Genomic DNA, 21,384 nt, shown 5'->3' on the forward strand with positions numbered 1-21,384 from the left:
TTGTCCAATCTCAAAGCCCCGGGATCCACCTTTTGCCATAACAAAAGGACACCGGCATCCAATCAGAATTGAGGAAGTTGTGGGCGGGTCCAGGAATCGCAACACCCAATGACAGTACAGGAGCTAAACTAAGCGTGTGAAAGCCAACCTGAGACAAGCCGCTCTTCAGTTTCAGCAGGACCCTGAAAATGAGGCCAGGAAGGGAGTGTGGCGAATTCTGTCAGCTGTCAGGCAGGAGGTTGGTAAAATCGAACACTGGGCAAGAGAGAAATCATTCAATATCAAGAAGAGGGCAAGTGTGAACATAAAGGGAAAAGTACTGAGGTTCTTCAATTCTAAAAGCAGACTTTTCCATATTTTTAAATTTCCCATTAAGTGCTCCCCTAATGGATTGTACCTCACAGCATCTTACCCAAACTGTTACAAAATTCACAGTGCGCCTGACCATTTATTCATATTTTAGGATTGAGAAAATATCATAGTACTATTTTGGTGTATAGCCCTTTTGATCACTTTATCCCATTTGATCCTCACCGCAACCCATAAAATGAAACTTAAGAGTAAATAAATGTCCTGCTCAAGGTATAGACACAGTGTGAAATGCTGTGTGCCAGGCTTTGTGATGTAATGTAATCTGGCTTTATACCATTCACAGATACCTGGCACTTGACACAAAGCAGCATCCTGCTTGTTTTTAATATTTGTTATTGTTTTTGCTTTGACACATTCTTCTGAGTTATAAAGGTGAGCCATGCGTCTTCCTATTTCTTGACTGACTTCTAGCACAGTTTGCTAAGATAGAGCCTTACCTCTTTTAAGAAATATATTTTAAAAATTCCATTCAGTGTTTGAAAACAGTTTGCTAAGATAGAGCCTTACTTCTTTTAAGGAATATATTTTAAAAATTCCTTCAGTGTTTGAAAACTGTGCCTTGACCAGAATTAAGATACACACCATGATGAAAATTTACACACCATGAGGAGAATGCAATGTAGGAGCTAATAAGTGGAAAATAAGATCCAACGTAAATCTAATAGGGACAAAATGAGAGAGAATGGGTGTGGGCAGTATTCAAAGAATAATAACAGAATTTTTCAGGGTTGTGAAATATTTGAATTAGATTCAAGAAGTACTTATTCTTGAGCAGGATTAAAATATGGAATTCCATACCTGCACACATTATGATGAAACTGCAGAATATCAAAGACTAAGAGAACCGTTAAAAAGAGAGGTTTTTTTTTTTTTTTTTTTCACTAGAAGAACAGGTTTGGGGTTTTTTTCCCGCTTTTAATTTTAAGTAGTGTAAAATATGCATAAAAGATTTATCATTTAAACCATTTTAAAGTATGCTGTTCAGTAGCGTTAAATATATTCTCCTTTTTGTGCAATCAGTCCCTAGAACTTTTCATCTTGCAAAACTGAAACTCTGTGCCCATTAAACAACTCCCCATTCACCTGTTCTGCCTGGCCCTGGCAAACACTACTCTTTCTGTCTCTCATTTTCACTATTTTAGGCACCTTCTGTAAGTAGAATCATACAGTATTTGTATTTTGTGACTAACCCATTTTGCTTAGCATAACATCCTCACAGTTCATCCATGCTGTGGCATGTTAGGATTTTTTCTTAAGGCTGAATAGTATTCCATTGTGTATATGGGTGTGTGTATTTATATTTTGTTTATCCATTAATTCCTCAGTGCACACTTGAGTTGCTTTTAGCTTTCAGCTACTATGAATGCTGCTATGATTGTGGTATATGCAAATATCTCTTTGAGATTCTGCTTTCAGTTCTTTGGAGAATACATTTAGAAATGGAATTACTAGATCATATGGTAATTCTATTTTGAAAGCATCTTTTAAAAATCTGGTATTAACACAAGAATAGACAAAAAGAAAGAAAGGCAAGTACTGCACCTGGAAGTTGGTACACAGTAAAGGTGTCTGGTAAGGAAGAAATGCTGGTGAAGTTGTGGGAAAAAGCTAGTATTTATTATTCTTTTTTTCTTTCTTTTTTTTTTTTTTTTTTTGTCTTTTTAGGGCCCCACCACCCCGAGGCATATGGAAGTTCCCAGGCTAGGGGTCTAATCGGAGCTGTTGCTGCCGGCCTACGCCACAGCCACAGCAACACCAGATCCGAGCCCCGCTTGCGACCTACACTACAGCTCACGGCAACGCCAGATCCTTAGCCCACTGAGCAGGGATCGAACCCGCAACCTCATGGTTCCTAGTCGGATTCGTTTCTGCTGTACCACGATGGGAACTCCTAGTATTCATTATTCTTGATAGTAAAATCGGCACAATAACCTTGTTAATTGGCTATAGAAAAGACAAATTATGACAGTTGTAGTTAAATTGGCTAGTCATATAAAAATATGAAATTTGATCTTGATCTCACCCCACAAGTAAAATTAAATTCCAAATGAAGTAAATGTGAAATGTGAAAAACAAAACTCTAAACTTTTAGTAAAAAACAGATGTTTTACGACATCACCATAGGGAGGACTTTGGTAAATCAGACAAAACAATGCCATTCATTAAGGAAAAGATTTTAAATTTTGATTGTTTTACAAATAGAGTTAGAAGGTTCAAATATTCAAACCACATAAATAGGCAGCTCACGGAAGAGGAAAACTGAATGGCCAGAAAGATTTTTTTAAATGTTTACCTTTGTTAGTAATCAAAGGAATTGATATTAAAACAAGATAGAGGGGTCATTTCATTAAGAAGATAAACATCCTAACAGTGCTACAAAATAGCACTGAAGCAAAAACTGGCAGAACTGAGATAAGAAACTAACTCACAACTAAAGTTAGAATGTTCATTGCTCCTCTCCCTGTAATTTGTGAAACAGGTATTTAGAAAATCTGTAAGGCTACAGAACCCAGGTGCCAAGCTCTCCATATTGCAATCACCTGGGACTCTCCTGATATTCCAAAGAACAGGCTACAGCCCAGACTTGTTAAGTCACAGCCTCTAAGGTGGAATACTGACATTAATTCTTTTGGAAGATACAAAGGTGATTTCAACAGAGTGCAGGCAGATTTAGGAACTATTGATATAAAAGACCTGAATGAAAAATTCTATCAACAAATTTGACCTCTTTGACATTTATAGAACATTTCACCCAATAACTAGAGAACATGCCTTCTTTTCAAATGCATGTGGAATATTTACCAAAATGGGCCATATTCTATCATAAAACAACCTCAACTCATTTTACATGAAGTTATAACAAAATATTTTCTCTACCCACAAGGAGTTGAAACTAGAAATCAATAACAGAAAGATATTTGTAAAAACCCAAGTAGTTGAAAATTAAACTACATGCTCTTAAAGTATGTGTCACAAGGGAAGTCACAAGAGAAATTAGAAAACATTTTTAATTAAAATGTAAACATGTCTGAGTTCCTGTCGTGGCTCAGTGGAAACAAATCGGACTAGCATTCATGAGATCACTGGTTTGATTCCCTCTCCTTGCTCAGTGGGTTGAGGATGTGGTGTTGCCATGGGCTGTGGTGTAGGTCGAAGATGCGGCTTGGATCTGACATTGCTGTGGCTGTGGCACAGGCCAGTGGCTACAGCTCAGATTTGACCCCTGGCCTGGGAACCTCCATATGCCTCGGGTGCAGCCCAAAAAAGAAAAAAGAAGAAAAGTAAACATGTCCAAATTTGTAGGATGCAACAAAAGTAGTTCTTAGAGAAATTTCTTTACCATCAAATGCTTATGTGAGAAAACAAGGGAGGTTTCGAAAATAAGAGTCTTAAGTGTTCACTTTAAGGAGTTAGGAAAAGAAGAGCAAACTAAAATCAGTGAGCAAATGGGAGGAAATAATACAGAGCAAAAATTAATCATATTGAAGTATTTTAAAACAATAGGAAAATCATTAAAGTCAAAAGGTGGTTCTTTTAAAGGAATAATAAAATTAAAAGGCCTGGGTAGATTTCTTTAGGGAAAAAAGAAGACATAAATTACAGATAGCAAGAGTGAAAGAGGGGGCATCACTACAGATTCTATAGATATTAAAAAGCTAATAAGGGACTATTATGAACAGCCTTATGCCAATAAGTTTGATAATTTACATGAAATGAACAAATCCCTTGAGAGAAAAAAATAAATAAAAAGCTCCCTGAAGAAGAACAGATGATATGAACGACTGTATATCTATGCTGTAAAATGTCATTACTAGGTTAACCTTCCCATAAAGAATACTCTGGATGCAGATGGCTTCAGTGCTAAGTTCTTCCAAATATTTTAAGAAATTTTATCAATTCTACATGAACTCTTACAGAAAGTAAAATAGGAAAGAACGCTTTTCAACTTATTTTATGACAACAGCATTACCCTGATCCCAAAACTAGGCAATAAAATGCAACAAACTGTGGATGAACCTGAAGTATATTATGCTGAGTGAAAATAGCTAGATGGAAAATGTACAGACTGTAAGATTTTGCTACTATAAAGTTCTAGAATAGACAAAACCTAACTATTGTGATAGCAGTCAGTTCAGTGGTTGCCTGGGGTTGAAGATGGGTAGAGGGTTGACTGCAAAGGGGCTTGTGGGAACTGTCTGCTATAATGGAAATATTCTATAATATCCTTATTGGGGTAGTCATTACACAGTGTATACAATTGCCTAAAGTCATCTCCTATAACTTAAAATGAGTGTATTTGATTATATATTATTTCTCCTCAATAAAACTGATTTTTGTCTTTAATTAGAGGACCAGCCAGGATTTCTTTAAGGTTTGCAGTATGCTAGGTATGCTACATGTGGTCTTTTACTCAGTCTTCAAACAATCCAGTGATCTTAGTATTATTAATCCCATTTTATAGATGAGGAAATCAAGGCTCAAAGAGTGTCCTGTCCAGTATCATATAGCTACTAATAGACTGAATTCGAACCTGTCTTTTTACCTGGAAAATGAGTATCTTAATACCTACTGACTATGTAGGTATTTAAAAAATGAAATCGTTATTAATATTGTTAGAACTAAGTAAAAATAAAGCACTGCTAAGACTTTCAATATTGAAATGACTTTGGAACCGCAGCCTAAAAAAGCTAGGTTGAAACTTGCATCCTCAATCTAACCGACTCAAGTTCCTAACAAAACAAAAATATCAACATTCTCCATCGGACACAAATAAGACCTAGGGTCTCATAATGGAATAGTCAAAAAGTCCAGGATGTAATCCCACAGTTACTCAGTTTATGATGAACCATGAAAATATCGATTCACACGAGAATAACAATCAACACAGCAGTGCTGCTACGGCACAAATGTTGAAATTGTCTGGAAAATATTTTAAGCAGCTTTTTTAAAATACTTGAATAAGTGATAATGAAAAATCCTGAAACAGAAGTTATAATTGAAAGGATAAGCAACATAGTAGAAGCCATAAATAAGAACCAAATGGAAATTTTGTAACTGAAAAATAAAGTAACTTTAATAAAACTGTCTGTTTAATAAAACTGTCTGCGAAGACTCAATAGCAGGTTGGCAATGAGGAGGAAAGAGCGAATTTGAGGAAACCTGTCAAAATTATCCATTCTTCAAATAGGGAGAAAATTGTTGAAGAAAAAACTCAGGAAGAAGCTATAACAAAAAAGATGTAGCATTTGTGTCATCAGAATCCCAGAAGGAAAGGAAAACAATTGTGGTATTAAAAATGTAATGGCTTCCCAAGTTTGGCAAAAGACAGTTTTCTAAAGAGAGAGGATAATTAGGAAAATAATGTTTATAAGGTTCTCTAGGTGGAGTATAATGAAAAAAAAAAAGCTGTTGTTAAACACTGATCTAGACACTGAGCACCAATGTCACTAACAACACACAGAGAACCTGGCAGACAACATTTCCTTCCAGATGGAAGAAGAATGCATCACCACATATGAAATAGACTTGCCGAAGAAGAAGAAGAAAAGCAGCCTAACCCAATCAAGGCCAGACAGAGAAATCTGTTAAATCTACCATCTGGTTGAACTTAGCAAAATCTGACAATGGAGTAAAACAACAGGACAAGAATAAACAACAACAAGAAAAAAAAGCAAAGCGCTTTTCTTTAATACATCAATTGCACTGGGAGAAAAAAGAATGGAAAGAACATCTGTAGATTAAAAGACATTTAAAATATCTTTTTAAAAACCAACCCCCAAAACCCTATGGTTTATTTTGGATGCACCCTTGGATGATAAAACTTTTTCAAATGCAAGGAAGTGATTGCCATTAAGTAGGATATGGCAATTTTACCTTCTTAAAATTTCAGAATCCATCATATATCTTGCTAGAGAATTTAAACTTTACAGGACGTCTTTAGACAAGCTGTCTGAAAAAGATAACTACAAAAAGGTAACCATAATGTTAGAAGCAGTGTGTCATTCACAAAATGTTGCAGACTGGATAAAACAGTGTTGCTGATAATTAAGATGTGTCCTTGAATGAAGAGAAAAAAAGCTCTTGAAATGGCAAGGAGATGACAAAGAATAAACAGTACACCCAATTGAATATAAAAAGGGAGTAAAAACTTTGGCAAACTAGTCATGAAGCGAACATTCGTTAAACTTTTTACTTTATATGGTGTTCCATATTTGCATCACATTTTCCAATAAAAATTGTTTAAAAATAGCCAAAAAGTTGCCTTCTGAATAAGGAAAATATTCAAGTACAAATAGGAACGACTGAAATTGCGTAGAAATATTTGATTATAAAATGGACATTCATGTGGTCTAGAATGTTTATGTATTAATGTTATAAACCATCTACATAAAAGCACGAGATATTCTCCATAGAGGATGGGAAACTCCGAATCTTCAAACTGAAAACTATTGTTACAAGGCAAAGTATCATGTGAGGAAGAAATGATAAATAATAGAGAACTTCCCAGATCATGTTCTAGTCTGACATACTCTCATCAAGCACATTAAAAACTTCAGACTTGTTTTTAGTGATTAGAGGGTTCTAAACATATTGTGGATATTTTGAAGTGAAATATGCTAAATGAAAGCATTTTGATAACTTTCAAGTGAAGCCAGGTGTGTTCCCTCGTACTTTACACTCATTAATTTGCAAAATGTGTTTCATCGTGTTCCTAAAAAAGAACTCACATTTTCCTTTTTCCTTTTTTTTTTTTTTTTTCCCTTGAAAGGTTATTGAATTCATTGGAGAACGAGTGTCATGCTGAATTGGTGAGTAAAGGATATATTCTTGTTGAAACTTGATTTCAAAACTAGACTTAATAGTATGTTTTACTGCTATTTGTTAAGTTGTTCCTGTATACTTTTCTGAAGTTTATAATTTCCTGAGAACCCATAGTTGGCTAATTTAATCAGAATCATTTTCATTTGTTTGTTCAGTAGAGAAGATGTAAGAAATTACCAGCATATTTTTAGTTTTTCTCAAATGAAAATTCAGAAGGATTTCAGGGTCTCTATGGACTCAAGCCTTGAACTTCTTGACAAAATTGAAAATAAGGGAATGATTCTGTGCAGGCTTGTCACTTATTTTTCTCTAGACGAAGTATTGTTTAATCAGTGTTTCCCAAAGATGGTTGCTTACATCTCTGGTTGAACATGATGAACTTTTAAAAATAGTTACCTATTTTTATCATAATAGAAAAATATGACTAACACAGTTAGCCCTCAGTTTACAGATGTTGCTTAGAACAAAACTTTAGAGTTCAAAGGTGATGTTAATTAAATGGTTAGTTTAATATGGCAAAAGTCGCAAGGTGGGTGTACGCAGGATTGGTTTGGAAAACCCTGATTTATTAGCAGTGCAGAAGCATTGGTTTGAAGAAGAGGAAAACTGGCTTCTAGTTCTGGCCCAACCTATATGTATTCATTCAATTCTTCATATGTTTAAAAAGTTGTTTAGTGGAGTTCCTGCTGTGGCTTAGTGGGTTAAATATCCAACTGGAGAGGCTTGGGTCACTGCAGAGGTGCAGGTTCCACCTCCAGCCCGGCACAGTGGATTAAGGAATCTGGTGTTGCCGCAGCTGCAGCTCGGATTCAATCCCTGACCTGGGAACTTCCATATGCTGAAGGTGTGGCCATAAAATTAAAAAAAGAAGTTGTTTAGTATTTGCTATGAGCTAGATACTGTAAAGTATCCAAAGATTTGCTGTTGACTGTCAGGCTGCGGGGGATGAGTCACTCACTTTACCATAGGCACCTGCTTCTACAAATTAGGGACTGTGATAAAGTTCATTCTGCTTCCCTAATGTTGTATAAAATAACATTGAAGACTTTATCAGTATACCACCAGCGAGTGAGAGTGGTTGGCTCCCCACAGTTAAGAGTCAGCCTTGGATGGTTTAGTTGTGTCTGACAGTCCAGCCCTTAGCACCGTGCCTGCCGTAAGACTGGAAAGCTTCCCTGAGTGAGCTCTCTTTGAGCCACTCCCTTCTAGCTTTTATGATCTGGGGCATCTGTGATTCTCTACACATGACTCTACCATTGTCAGTCGCTTCAGCTGGGTACAGGTTCTGCTCAATTTTTATAAAATACTCTGCTTTAAAATCAAGACTAATCATTAAGCTCTGGGGGCATAAAGGAGATTCTGTTTTAATATAAGACAGCGAGTCTTTGAAGGGCATTGGAGTCAGAGTGGCAGGGAAACTTAACATTTTATGACAGAATGCACATGAGTTGCCAGCAAGGCTCTGAAATGCTAGGCTGCTAATGGATTTCCTTATTTTTAACACACACACATAATCCTCATAGTTTTCTATTTCCCTGGTAACCGTTTTATACTGAAATAAGCAACTTGGGAAAGTTCCTCTGTCTGGCTGTGTCTGGGCCCAGGATTTTACAGTTTACAGGCTTACAAGTTAGCCTGCTATGACTTGGAGAATGCTGGGACAAGATGTGAGGTGCCCACAGCAGAGGCCAAGGACTCTGTACTCGCAGCTCATGGCAGCTACATGCTGACAGGCTTCTCTTCCCCTGCCCCCCTACCTCCGCCAACTCTGTAGATAGGTGGCTATACCCAGTGGGTTTGTGTGCAGGGGGGAACACTAAACTCAGGGAAGCTATTGCTCTGACAACCAGCGGAAGCAAGCTCGCTCTTCCATGGGGTGGGGGGAGGCACTACCTCGTCCCTTAGAGTTGCTATCTGCAAACACACCCTCAGACACAGCCTGGATAAAGGCCAGGCAGGGCCTGGTGCCCTTGGCACACCAGCGAGAACATGTGGCAACACTCAGGGCCCACAGCGGACTGCCTCTCCCTAGAACCTCTCACCTCTTTCCTTTCATGACAAATTCCTATTTTCTGTCCTCCTTCCTTACACACTTATCTCAAGGGAAATACTATAAAATGTCTCACCAAGTATCTACCGGATGACTGTTGATCAAAAAGGAAGAGACCTACACTAGGTGGCCATTGAAGGAGCATTGGTAAAAGTCATTATAATAATACATAAAATGGGATTTCCTGTGTGGCTCACAACATAACTACTCGGCGTTGCTTCTGCAGTGGCTGTGGCTCGACCCCTCGCTTGGGAATTTTCATTGGCCACAGGTGTGGCCTAAAAAAAGCAACCCCCCCCATAAAATGTATTATTGGCATAGTCATAATAATACATAAAATATTATTTTAAAATTATTTATTTATTTATTTATTTATTTATTTATTTATTTTGTAGGGCTGCAAGTGCGGCATATGGAAGTTCTCAGGCTAGGGCTTGAATCTGAGCTGCAGCTGTCTACGCCACAGTCACAGCAACAGCCATGCCAGATCCAAGCCATGTCTATGACCTACACACCAGCTCTGGATCCGTAACCCACTGAGCATGGCCAGGGATCGAACCCACATCCTCATGGGTACTAGTTGGGTTTGTTTCTTCTGGGCCACAACAGGAACTCAGACATAATGTTTAAATAGATCGAGTTGTATTTTGTGGCTCTCCTCCTACCCATTCCTTTTCACTATTTTTACCAAACTTTGCAACAATCAGAAGCAAGGACAAATCTGTCTGTAGTTTAAGACAGAATGGCTAAAATGAATAACTGCCAAAATAGTTAGTAATACTCATCACAGCAAAAGCAGATCAAGGCCAGAGAAGCAGAGAGCTGGCAAGGCTCCCTTCCTTCTCTCGAGTGAAGGCAGAAAACAAGAGAATGCCAGGCAGGTAAGGGATAGGGGTTTTGCCTGCCCTGCTCAGGCAGGGCCTCTATGTCTGGTCCCCAGGCTGATGACAGCTGATTTAAACACTTCACGTCCCTTACAGCTGTAGAAGAAGTAACTCCTCAAGTTATGGAAAGAGCCCAGAACCCCTTGCTGCTCATCCTAGCTGGAAGAACTGTGAGTTCTGGAGTGAACTAGGTTTCCTTTTTGTACGACATGAAGCAAATTATAAGAAAATATAATATAGTTTTCATTTGGGGAGAAAGTTGATATGCCCTCTAGAGGCATCCTGGAGTCCATCCATCTCATAGAAGTTTCTTCAGAGGCATTATCTGTGGATATTTATGTTTCAGGGCATTAATTTCTCTTAAAGCACCATTTCTTTCATTTAAAGAGGTCTTCTGTTTTTGTTTTTTGCCACACGGGCAGCGTGAATATTCTGCTCTGGGCCCTTCCTTTTTCTGTCTCATGACAAGAAGGCATGTCTGTGCTGTGTTAGAGATGACACAGTGTTTTGACAGTGTCTTTTCACCTCAGAGCTCACATTACTTTCTGTCAGACTATCTCACTGCTTCTTAACAGGTCCCGGGGAGAGGGCAGAAAAGCCAAGGCAGTCATTTTCCTTATGGTCCTTGTCGTGGCTCTTCACCCTTACAGAGCATTAGGCACACATAAACCATCACCTGGAGTGACAGCCAACGTCACCTCATCATAACTTACATCTCTGGCACCTCTCAAGAGATACTCAGAATACACTAAGAGACTCTGTGAACAAACCTCATTTAGAGGCTATAGGTACAGAGGGGCCTACTAGTGACTTGATGGCATTTATCCTCTTTGAGATGGTACGCCAGTGACCTCTAGTGGCTAAATCAATTCAAGATCATTTTCTAGTTCACAAAATTTTTTTTATTTCAATCCTTACCATTTTCCCTTAATTTAGCAACATTTCTTACTTGTAGAGAGACCTTAGTTATACACAATGATTTTCAGCTGTTCGCATCCAAACATTGTTTTTGCATTTCATAGAATCCCAGAACTTTTGAGCTGAAAGAGCTCTCGAAAATTTCCATTGGTTTTATTTTAGCACGTGAGGAAAGTGAGACCCAGAGAAATAAAGTGACTTATCTGAAGTCTCACCTCAGGGATGAGACTAAAAGGCTGAAGAGTCTAAGGTTCTTCCCAGACTTCAGATGATTGCAGCCCTGCTGACATCTGATAGCAGAGGCATCGGGAATTCTCAAGGGAGAACTGCCCAGCTAACCCCCACCCCTGGAATCTCTGAGCCACAAATAGTGAGCACATTAAATGATTGTTGCCTTACAACACTAAATTTTTGGATATGTTACACAGAAGTGATAATCAGAATAAATACTTTAAGAAATTTCTCTGATTCTATAAAAAAATTCTGAATGAAAAATATAGAATAATATACACTTCTCAGGTACTCATGGAATCTGTTCTTCTTCTATTTAACAGTCAAAAACATCAACCATAATAAATTGAAGAGCTTTCAGTCCCAATGATTATATATTCGAATTGATAGAAATATTGAGTTCTCTTTCCTCCATTAGACTACCCATTTTAAAGACAGGTACATTTTGAAACTATGGACCCAAAAGAGGGCATATGTGCCCTGTACCCTATAAAGATCCATGAGTCAATCTCAATCAAAAACGTGGTTTGAACTCCTAAGGTGTGGGTCACTTAAGAGAATACAAAAGTCTCTCACAGAGTTTATAATCCAGTTGGCAAGACACATAGAACCCACAGTCAAAAGGAAAATTGTAAAGCAGGATGGTGCTATGATGAAACTTTGAAGAGAGGAGAGAGGGTCGGGCTGGATTAGGAGCACATACGGGGCGGGGGGTGGGGGCATAATGAAGAGACCCACAGTGAGTATACTTGTCATCCTCCCAACTGCAATTGTTATGAGAGTTGGCAGTGTCTCTCCCTTAATTTCTTAGTGTATCTCCAATACCTGACCTATAACAGGGATGCAATAGAAACATATTGAATGCTTGAATGATACATGTTTGGAAGTAGTAGGCAATAAGCCAGATACTTAGAGTTTGAACCAGAAAGAATGAATAAATGAAAGAGTGAATGAATGAATGTATCTGTTGAGGAGGACATGGAAAGCCAAGCAGGAACTTTTTTTTTTTTTTTTTTTTTTTTTTTTTTTGTCTTTTTGTCTTTTCTAGGGCTGCTCCCTTGGCATATGGAGGTTCCCAGGCGAGGGGTCAAATCGGAGCTGTAGCCACCGGCCTATGCCAGAGCCACAGCAACTCGGGATCCAAGCCACGTCTGTGACCTACACCACAGCTCACGGTAACGCCAAATCCCAAACCCACTGAGCAAGGCCAGGGATTGAACCTGCAACCTCATGGTTCCTAGTCAGATTTGTTAACCACTGCACTCCGACCGGAACTCTCCAAGCAGGAACTTGATACAATGGATCCCTAAGGTGGTGAGTGACATGTTTTCTAGAAAGATTTCTGTAGAGCATGTATCCAGGGTGAATCAGTAGGAAGAAACCACAGCAGGAAGAATATGTAATAACAGCAGTAATAGCTCCAATTCGCTAGTTCTGACTCTTTGTAAGGGGCTGTACTAAGCACTTAAATGATCTCATTCAGTCCTCACCATAATCCTGTAAGGTAGGGGCTATGATTATCTTTATTCCACACATGAGAAAACAGATATTCCTCTTAGAGGCTAAGTTCTGTAAGTGTGAAGACTGTTACCACATTCAGTGGCAGAGAGGTGGTGGAAATGGAGACAAGGGGATAGAACCATAAACATTTTTTTAAAAGTAGAAGCAGAATGTGTTAACAGATTAAATCAACTATGGAAGATGAAAGTGAAGGAAGAGTCCAAGATGGCCATGGTTTTTAATCTTAGGGTCTAGAAAAATGGTAGTGCTGTGTTGCAACTGTGCCACATAGATGGGTTAGCCTATTGGTCTCCAGCCCTTTTTCACTCAAGATTCTGAGACAGAACCAAACCTTCCTAAGGTATTCATTGCATGAAATAAAATAAATCCTCCCCCTACACCTAGAAAGTTACTTGTTATGTGCCATCCCTTGGAGGATTGAGAAAGTAGTCACTCAAATCCTTTCCCATGTGCCCTGGTTCATTTGAGAAAGCCTGGTTGAGGAAGGCTATGATTGTTTAGCAGAAGATTTTTCTTTTGAAAATTGTATAGTATTTAGCCTATCCACCCTTGTCCTCCCCTGATCTAGTAAACTACTGCAAAAAACTTTAGTACCAGTTCCAAAGTTCTAACTTTGAGCAAATTCCTAGCTCTCAGCTCCCAACCCATTTGATGGCCAAATACACTGAATTTAATTCTTCTTGAACTCAGTAGCTCAAATGGTTCGTTTTTGTTTGTTTTGCCTTGTTTTGTTTTTCTGCTTGTTTTAGCTACAAGGGAATTTTCCTGGAAAGATTTTCCCCTTCCATCAGTGACGTCATCTTCTTAAAAGGGTGACCCTAGACCGTGTAGGCTGGTCACACCATGCCACTGTGCAGAGAGCCCGGAATCTCCCTGACTCTATAGGCCTTTCCTGAAGGACCGAGCACTTTCCCTCTCACCACCTGGATTTGGTGCTGTTTCCTTGCCTCGTAATCTGCTGAGGTTGGGAAGGGCTCACCTTATAGTGACATTTCACTGGGAGAGTCCTGTGTGTTGACCAGAATGTCTATAAACCTCTTACAGGTCAATCACCAAGCTGATGGACAAAGGTTTCTAAATCCTCCTAACCATAAGTCATTCGCCTTTTATATCCTTAAATATTTAGACTTTATGGAATTTCATGGAAGGGATTATTAGGCTGAGGTGGTGACAGAAAAAGAAAAAGAACTGCTATTTCAGGTAGAACAATAAAGAACTGTGGTGGATTTTAGCTAACTACAACACACAGTTCATATTTTGACCTTTTTTTTTTTTTTTTGGTATGCTAGCAGTGACAATTTTAAAAAACTTCAATACTGATTTGTTTAGTCAGGAATATTAATTGTAGAGAATTTCCAATTATACAGCATAAGTATTTTTACTATATTTATAATCTATGTAATATTTATTTCACATTTACCAGGTGTCGCACAGTTTTGCAAGAATGATCTTATTTAAGTCTTATAAAATGTTTAGGAAGTAGGTATGTGGTATCCCCATGCTGTGGATGAGGAAACTAATGTACAGAGAGGAAAAATAACTTGCCTGGTGTTACCACAGGAAGCTGAGCCCAGATTTGATTCCAGGGACTTTAACTGCAGAGCTCAGAAACTTAATTATTACTCAGTCCTGCCTAAGGAAAAGGCATCCTCCATAAATGAACAATAAGGGGAATAACGAGCCTAAGCAGCAATATTTGTGTGTGGATAGTTAATTGACTTAGCAGCAGTAATTGTAATATGCAAATTATAAGTGCTTAAACCTAAATTTATCTGAGCTAAAGACTTCCTCTTCATGTACTTAAAATTATTAAACTAAATCTTTTCCCAAAAAAATGTATTCAACTTAGACTAGTGAGGTATTGCTTCATTTCCAAACCGCTAAACCAACAATGCAATAGGGAGTGTAGTTGGTGGCAGAACCAGAGGAGCAAAAAGTGTGAAGTTCAGGCCAGGAGATAAGGATGGAGACAAAAAGGAAGAAGACCTTAGATGGCACAGAGGTAAGGGAGAGAGGGTAGAGCAAGCAGGGAAGAATAAACAAGACCAGAGAGGGCAGTCAGGAGGGGATAAAAGACAAGGTAAAGACAAGAAACAAAGTGGATTCAACAAAATGGGGGGATAAGGAAAATGGGAGAAAAAGAGAAGGCATGAGGTACAACAAATTCAAGATGCTCTTGTGAATTGACCTCTATTCGAATGTTGAAAATGAGACCGAAGGTGATGGTGTTTTTCTTCAAACAAGTAAGGAGGAAAGGTTATGACAAGTAGTCTAGTAAACGACGAAGGCAGTTCTGCTCTCTACCTTGACCATATTTTCAAGGTAGCCTATCTGGTATCTGGAAGTTAAGATCATGATTATAATGTGGATCCTGAATTTGAGATCCATGTGGAAATGCCAGTGTCTGGTTTACAAATATCCCATCTTCTGAGAGTAGTTAAGGTTAGCAGCCTTGGGGAACCTAGTCACATGGTCAGTGGAACATGTGCTGTCTACACCTGCCTTCTATCCATTGGCCATTCACTGCAGGGGAGCCCACCTGAGGCTCAAACCAGACAGACCGAAACTGACAGCCTAACCGAGAGCCTGGTACGTAGCAGGTTCTCATTAAGTATTTGTTGAATGGATCAGTGAATAAAGGACTATCCAATTTTTCATTGTCCATCATGCCTGCCTGTCTCTCTTTTGAGGACTGGTTTATAAGAGAAGAAATAAAGTGAGTGTAAGCAAGAATTTTAGAGAGTTCCCATTGTGGCTCAGTGGTAATGAGCATCCATGAGGACTCAGGTTCTATCCCTGGCTTTGCTCAGTGGGTTAAGATCCGGTGTTGCAATGAGCTGCGGTATAGGTTGCAGAGGCAGCTCGGATCCTGTGCTGCTGTGGCTGTGGTGTAGGCTGGCAGCTACAGCCCCAATTCAACCCATAGCCTGGGAACTTGCATATGCTACAGGGGTGGCCCTAAAAAGATTAAAAAAAAAAACAAAAGCAAGAATTTTAGTATCTCAGGACAGGAGGAAGCGAATCTATATAAACTTGATTAAAATACTACGTATAAAAGATTTCAAGATTCTTGGTAGCTCTTCCTCTTCTTCTCTAAGGGTATAGTGAGGATTTTGAACTCACTCAATAAATTAGGAAACCTTGAATCTAATTCTGATTTAAATACATAGATACAGAGAGACAGACCTAGTTTGATGTGATATGGATTGTTTACATAGTTTCAAAATACCTCCCTTCAAATACTTGCTAATTATTTTTAAAAGGGAGTAAAACGCCACCATACCCAAGGGATTAAAGTGACTCTCCCAAGTAAAGGGATCAACAGAAGGTGTGAACCACCTGATAGGGTGCGGTGAGATGATCGCAGCTTCACTTCCATGATATTCTGGCCAAGTGTGTGGGTACTGAGGACTATTTTACAAAATAACTGCTCTCTAATCTTTAAAAGTATCGAGTTGACAGAAGCCAAGTAGAGATTGAGGAGTCGTTCCAGACTGAAGGAGGGTAAAGCCATGTGACAGCTAAGTGTAGTATATGATTCTAACTGGATACTCTGCTGTCACAGATATTATAAGACAACTGGTGAGACTTAAGTGCACTTTGATGATTAGGTGACCGTGAATGTATGAATGTCCTTTTCCTGACTTTTTTGTTTGTATCGTGATTCTGAAGGAGATAGTCCTCGTCTATAGAAACACTCACTAAAATATCCGGGGATGATGGGGCACTGGACTGGCAACTTACTCTCAAATAATCCAGGAAAAAAGAATCTTTCTTTGTGTACTTGCACATTTTTGGTCCTTGTGATTGCTTCAAAATAAAAAATAAAATTTAAACAAACAATATATGACCATGCTGGAAGGTGGCGTTGACAATTTATGCCTTATCTCTCCGGCTCCCCTCCCTTCGTGCCCTGTGTGTCCTAGAGCCAAATCAGCCACTTTTTTTTACATTTTATTTCTCTAAGACACTTTTTTCATACATCTCTAAAATTGCAGAAGGCAGTACAGATGTTTTGATATATGTCCTTAACCCCAGCACTGGTATTTTCACATGCTTCTCAAAATCAGCACTCATGTTAGGATTAATATCTTAATTTCATATATCAGAAAAATTCTAATGTTATTCTTATCTTTGAGAAAAAATATTGTACAAGTAGAACATGAAAATGTAATAACTAATAATCCCTTCACAGTAGCAAATACATTTTCCCAAGTTCTCTTCCCATCCTAGTCCATGTATATAAATTGCTTGCACAGGGTTGTACTCCCAACATAGATACAATTTTATGTCCTACTTTTCTTTCTGAGCATGCTCCAGTATTGCTGGAGAGCCTCTGGGGCTCTTCTTGCCCTCTGATTCTGTGATTACATTTTTGAAACACTGACCCCCTTACATAACTAGGGGACTATATTTCATTGTTCAATACCCGCCATGCGGCCACCTTGTTTCTTCCACCTTGTCAGTATAATGCAGTTATGCTATCTGGTAATTTCTATCCTGATGTGTTGTCATTTGACAAAGGCTTTGAAGTCACTCAGGCCTGGGCAGCTATCCCAGATCTGCTTTGTACAAGTTAGTACACCTTTCTGAGCCCCAGCCTTCAATCTGAAAAACAGGGATAATAATACCTATCACATGGGATTTGTGAGGATTAAACGAGATAATGAATGTGAAGGGCTTAGCTAAGTGCCTGGAATGGATAAAGTTCTCAGTATTATTATCATTCATCCACGAGATACATGACTGGTGAGTAAAATGTGTACTTAAATTTTTTACTCTCTTAGTTTCATTTGTGATGAGTGCTAGGTAGTTTTTTAGGTAGTATCAAATATCCAGAGTTAACTAGGATTTCTAAAGAAACCAACAGATTTTGTAATCGTCTCCAGGATTAAGCACCTGTAGGAACACCAGAGTGACAACTGATCAATCATCTTTCTCCATCTACTTTAGTTTTTCCGCCCCCCAAAAAGGTTGAAAAAAAAACCCTTAAAATGTAATCATTGGAACACGGCAGAAATATTACACACACAGTTTGCTTTTTTAAAAATGGCCAGTTAGCTCTGAATTTGCCTAATTTCTTTGATAGTCAAATGATCACATACTATGGAGAAAGGGTAATGTCCCAACTTATACAATGGGCCAATAAAGGAGTTGCTATTTTTATTAGCAGAAAAAATTCTTCAAAAAATATTCTTTAAGAAATTCATTGATATATAGGCTCTCCCTGGGCAATTGTGTGTTTGATGATCACGAAGTATTTCTCAGCCATTGGCACTGGCTGAGGAAATTAGTGTTTAGGGGCCACCTGTCACTGCCAATGTGAGTGAGTTGCTTCATTTTATTTACAGAAATTGTTGTCACACTTTTTAAAGCAGAAAGGACAGGAATCCACTGTAAGATAAGGAACACTGTCATAGCACAAAGCTCAAGCCATTTAAAATCCTAAAATAAAAGACATCGTTGAAAAACATTGTTGAAAAGGAATCTTCTAAGTAATTTTATAAACAAAGCTTTCTGAATAGTTTTCATAACCTTATAAAAACCCACTAACCTTACCACCAAGAAGGCAAATGAGAGCAAAATATTCACATGGATGAACAAATAATAGTTGTCTTTTGTCTGCTGGGAAAAGATAGTGAAGATTCTCAGGAGGGATAAGAAAGGACAAATGTGTTTTAAAATGCAAGTGTTTTCAAGCAGCTCGTACTAGCGCCATGCTACCAGCAAGGAGAGAACCACACATGTGCAGAACCAAGTATTCTGAGCCAAAGTCATTAAGCTGACAATGAAACGTGTGTGTGGAGAAACAAGGGAACAATGATTCAATGGGAAAAAAGCCAGTAAGGGCTGAAAGGGTGGCGGGAGGTGGGGGGTTGTGTGCTTCCTGGGGAGGCTGGTGGAGGGAAGACCCAGGTGGCTTTAACAGAACGGCTGCAAGGGAGGCTCGGGAGGCTCGCTGTTCTCCTGGACCACGTGGGCTGCCTCTGAGTCCCTTCTCTTTCCAATGTCGAATTCCAGGATTGAAAATGAATGCTAATATCTGTCTGTGAAAGCAAAACATGGCTTTCAGAAACAGCTTCTGCAGTAGCTCTGATTCTGTGATTGGAGTGCATGTTGTTTCCTGTAGGGTGCCTGAAAGCTTTGGGGTCATTTAAAAGTAACCAATTCCTAGGGTTGAGGAGTACAGCTGAAGCTAGTTCATCCAGTTTGCCCTGCTCTTTGAGAGATATCCTCTCTACACTCTAGATTCTCTTTGAAGACTCAAAGAGAACCTTCGAGGGGTCTCTCAGAGGAACCCCAAGGGTCTCCAAGGAAACCAGGCTCTAACCCTCCAATTCTGAACAAGTCAGGCAGGATATGGGTCCAAAGCTGATCCAGTTCCACTGGGCCCTTTGTGAAATGAAGGTCCCAGTGATGGAAAACAGTGACCTGGCCCCCTTCTCAACAGGAAGAGGACCTGGGAAAGGTCAGCATCTTGTTAGGTCATGAGCTCAGATAAATAAAATTCACCCTCAAAGTTTTAAATCTCCTCTGCATTTTTCCTCTAGGAAAAAAAATTTAGCACGATTATGATGGATTTCATATCAACGTAAGATTAAAAAAAAAAGTCTTGCTCCCTTTTTTTGTTGTTAATCTAATAAAGAAAAATCATTGCTGACACGAGGTAATTGAAGGTTTTGTCTTTTAAAGGAAGAGTCAAAATATTACTACTTTTGTTTTGATGAGCAAATTAGAGAACACTTTAGATTACTAGAAACATGTAGTTGCTGCCCTAACATTCTGTTTCTTCAGCTTATTTATTAAAATTAGTTTTTGCGTTATGGTAGATTGTTTATTTCAGTTAAGTGGTGGATTTCTTCTGATTGAAGATTTTTTTTCACAGAAAGAGCACTTACAATTCCTAGCAATACATTAGTGACCCCAGAGTCAAGCATTCTGAGAAGCTACTGAGAAGCAGAGTTAATCTCCTTTTTCTTATTGAATCTCTTCTGCTAAGTCTCTAAAGCATATTACTGAGCCAAGAGAGGTATTCCTAATGCCGCAGTCCATATTATCCTCAGCTTACAGGGACAGGTATTTCACTCGACCAGCGTCATTATCTATAGGTATATGGACCCCCAAATGCCAATTAAGATCGGCTAAAACTTTCTGCCATCACTGGTGCAATTAATACACTGGTTCAGTCCACCGAAAATCAAAGACGTTTCTGCCACGTTAGAGATGATCTCTTTTGACATCTCTAAGGATGTCTGAATAATGTTTTAAACTAAGCCATGGCCAGTTTCATTGGAGGGTGTAAACGGAGATGATGCAAGAAGCGCTTCACTGATCCTGACCAGCACCCCTGCTGACACTTGCCTCATCCTTGTGTAAGTATTCAAGGATGCCTCCGCTCTGGACTCTCATCAGCACCATATCCTCCCACAAGGGCCAGTGTAACCCAGTCAAGCCATTACCAGCAGTGCAGGGGACAGTCTGGAGTGTGCTGCCGGCTGCAAACACTGGTTCCCATCACCGTCAGCAAAGAACAGCCTGCTCCCTGGCACGGATGAGACTCCTGCTATGGCTCAGGGTGTCTCCCAGCTGGGTGGCCACGAGTCTGTTTCCTTCTTTAGCCCATATTATAATGGAGGGTGAAATGAAAAGGAATACAGGCCCTTAATACCTTTTACTTGGAGTGCTAACTAATGCAGGGCCCCGTGTCTGATCTGCTTGGCTGAGGGGATGGCAGATGGCCTTCTGAAAGCTTTTCAAACCCAGACTGCTTTCAGCAGGCCATGAGGCGGGTATTGTTACCTCTTCTGTGCAGTGGTAGGAAGCAGCACTAAATAAAAGCACACAACAATTGTGCCACTTCTCCGGGAAGCTTATTACCACCTTACAATGAGGGCTAATTGGCTGATGCCAAAAGCAGATGCAGAAGCAGCTTTGAATATTATTCAGGAGAGGTTTGGAGAGCAGAGTCAGGAAGGAGGCTGAGGCTTAAAGGAGGACAGCGACGGGAAGAACATCGACAAGGAAGAGGTCAGGGCCAGGATGAAGAGGAAAAAGAGGAGCTGCGTTATTTGTATCAGAAAAGAATCCTGCTCTTGTTTAGAGTTTGTTCCCATGCGCCTCCCCCTTCTACCACAAGCCTCTTTATCGGGAGGACGTCAGCAGCCAGTCCCGGCTTACAGAGCAGCATCCACAGGACACTGCCATTACCATGACAACCGATGTGGACAAATCTTGAAGCCTTTTAAGAAACTTGTGTGTGAAATGGGCAGAGAAGGGACTGAAATGTACTGAATACTTACTGTAGGCCAGGCCGATTCAAGAAACTTCCTTTATTATTTCATCTAATCTTCAAAACAATTGTGAAACATATTCTTAGGATTGTTTCACAGCTGAGGAAACTGAGGCGCAGAGATGTGAAATAACTCGCCCAAAGTCTGATAGACTCAAATCTAGCCATTTCTGACTCCGAAGTTGAAGCTCTTTTTGCCAGACTACCCTGAGCCAATTCTCCAAATAGCCAGGTCCTGTGTACTACCTGGCATGTAATAGTAGGTGCACAATAAACATTTTCTGAAGCAGAACTAA

General features: G+C 39.3%; 1 long non-coding RNA gene across 3 annotated transcripts in view; it reads left to right on the plus strand.

The window, feature by feature from the left end:
* LOC110262151 overlaps window positions 34-21,384 on the plus strand; it is a 135,915-nt gene continuing 114,564 nt past the window's right edge. For all 3 annotated transcript variants that reach the window (XR_002346765.1, XR_002346766.1, XR_002346764.1), the window contains exons 1-2: window positions 34-238; window positions 7,142-7,181. This is a non-coding gene — a long non-coding RNA (uncharacterized LOC110262151). The remainder of the gene's footprint in view (window positions 239-7,141; window positions 7,182-21,384) is intronic.

This window comes from Sus scrofa, chromosome 8, assembly GCF_000003025.6.
Source record: "Sus scrofa isolate TJ Tabasco breed Duroc chromosome 8, Sscrofa11.1, whole genome shotgun sequence".
NCBI lineage: Eukaryota > Metazoa > Chordata > Mammalia > Artiodactyla > Suidae > Sus > Sus scrofa.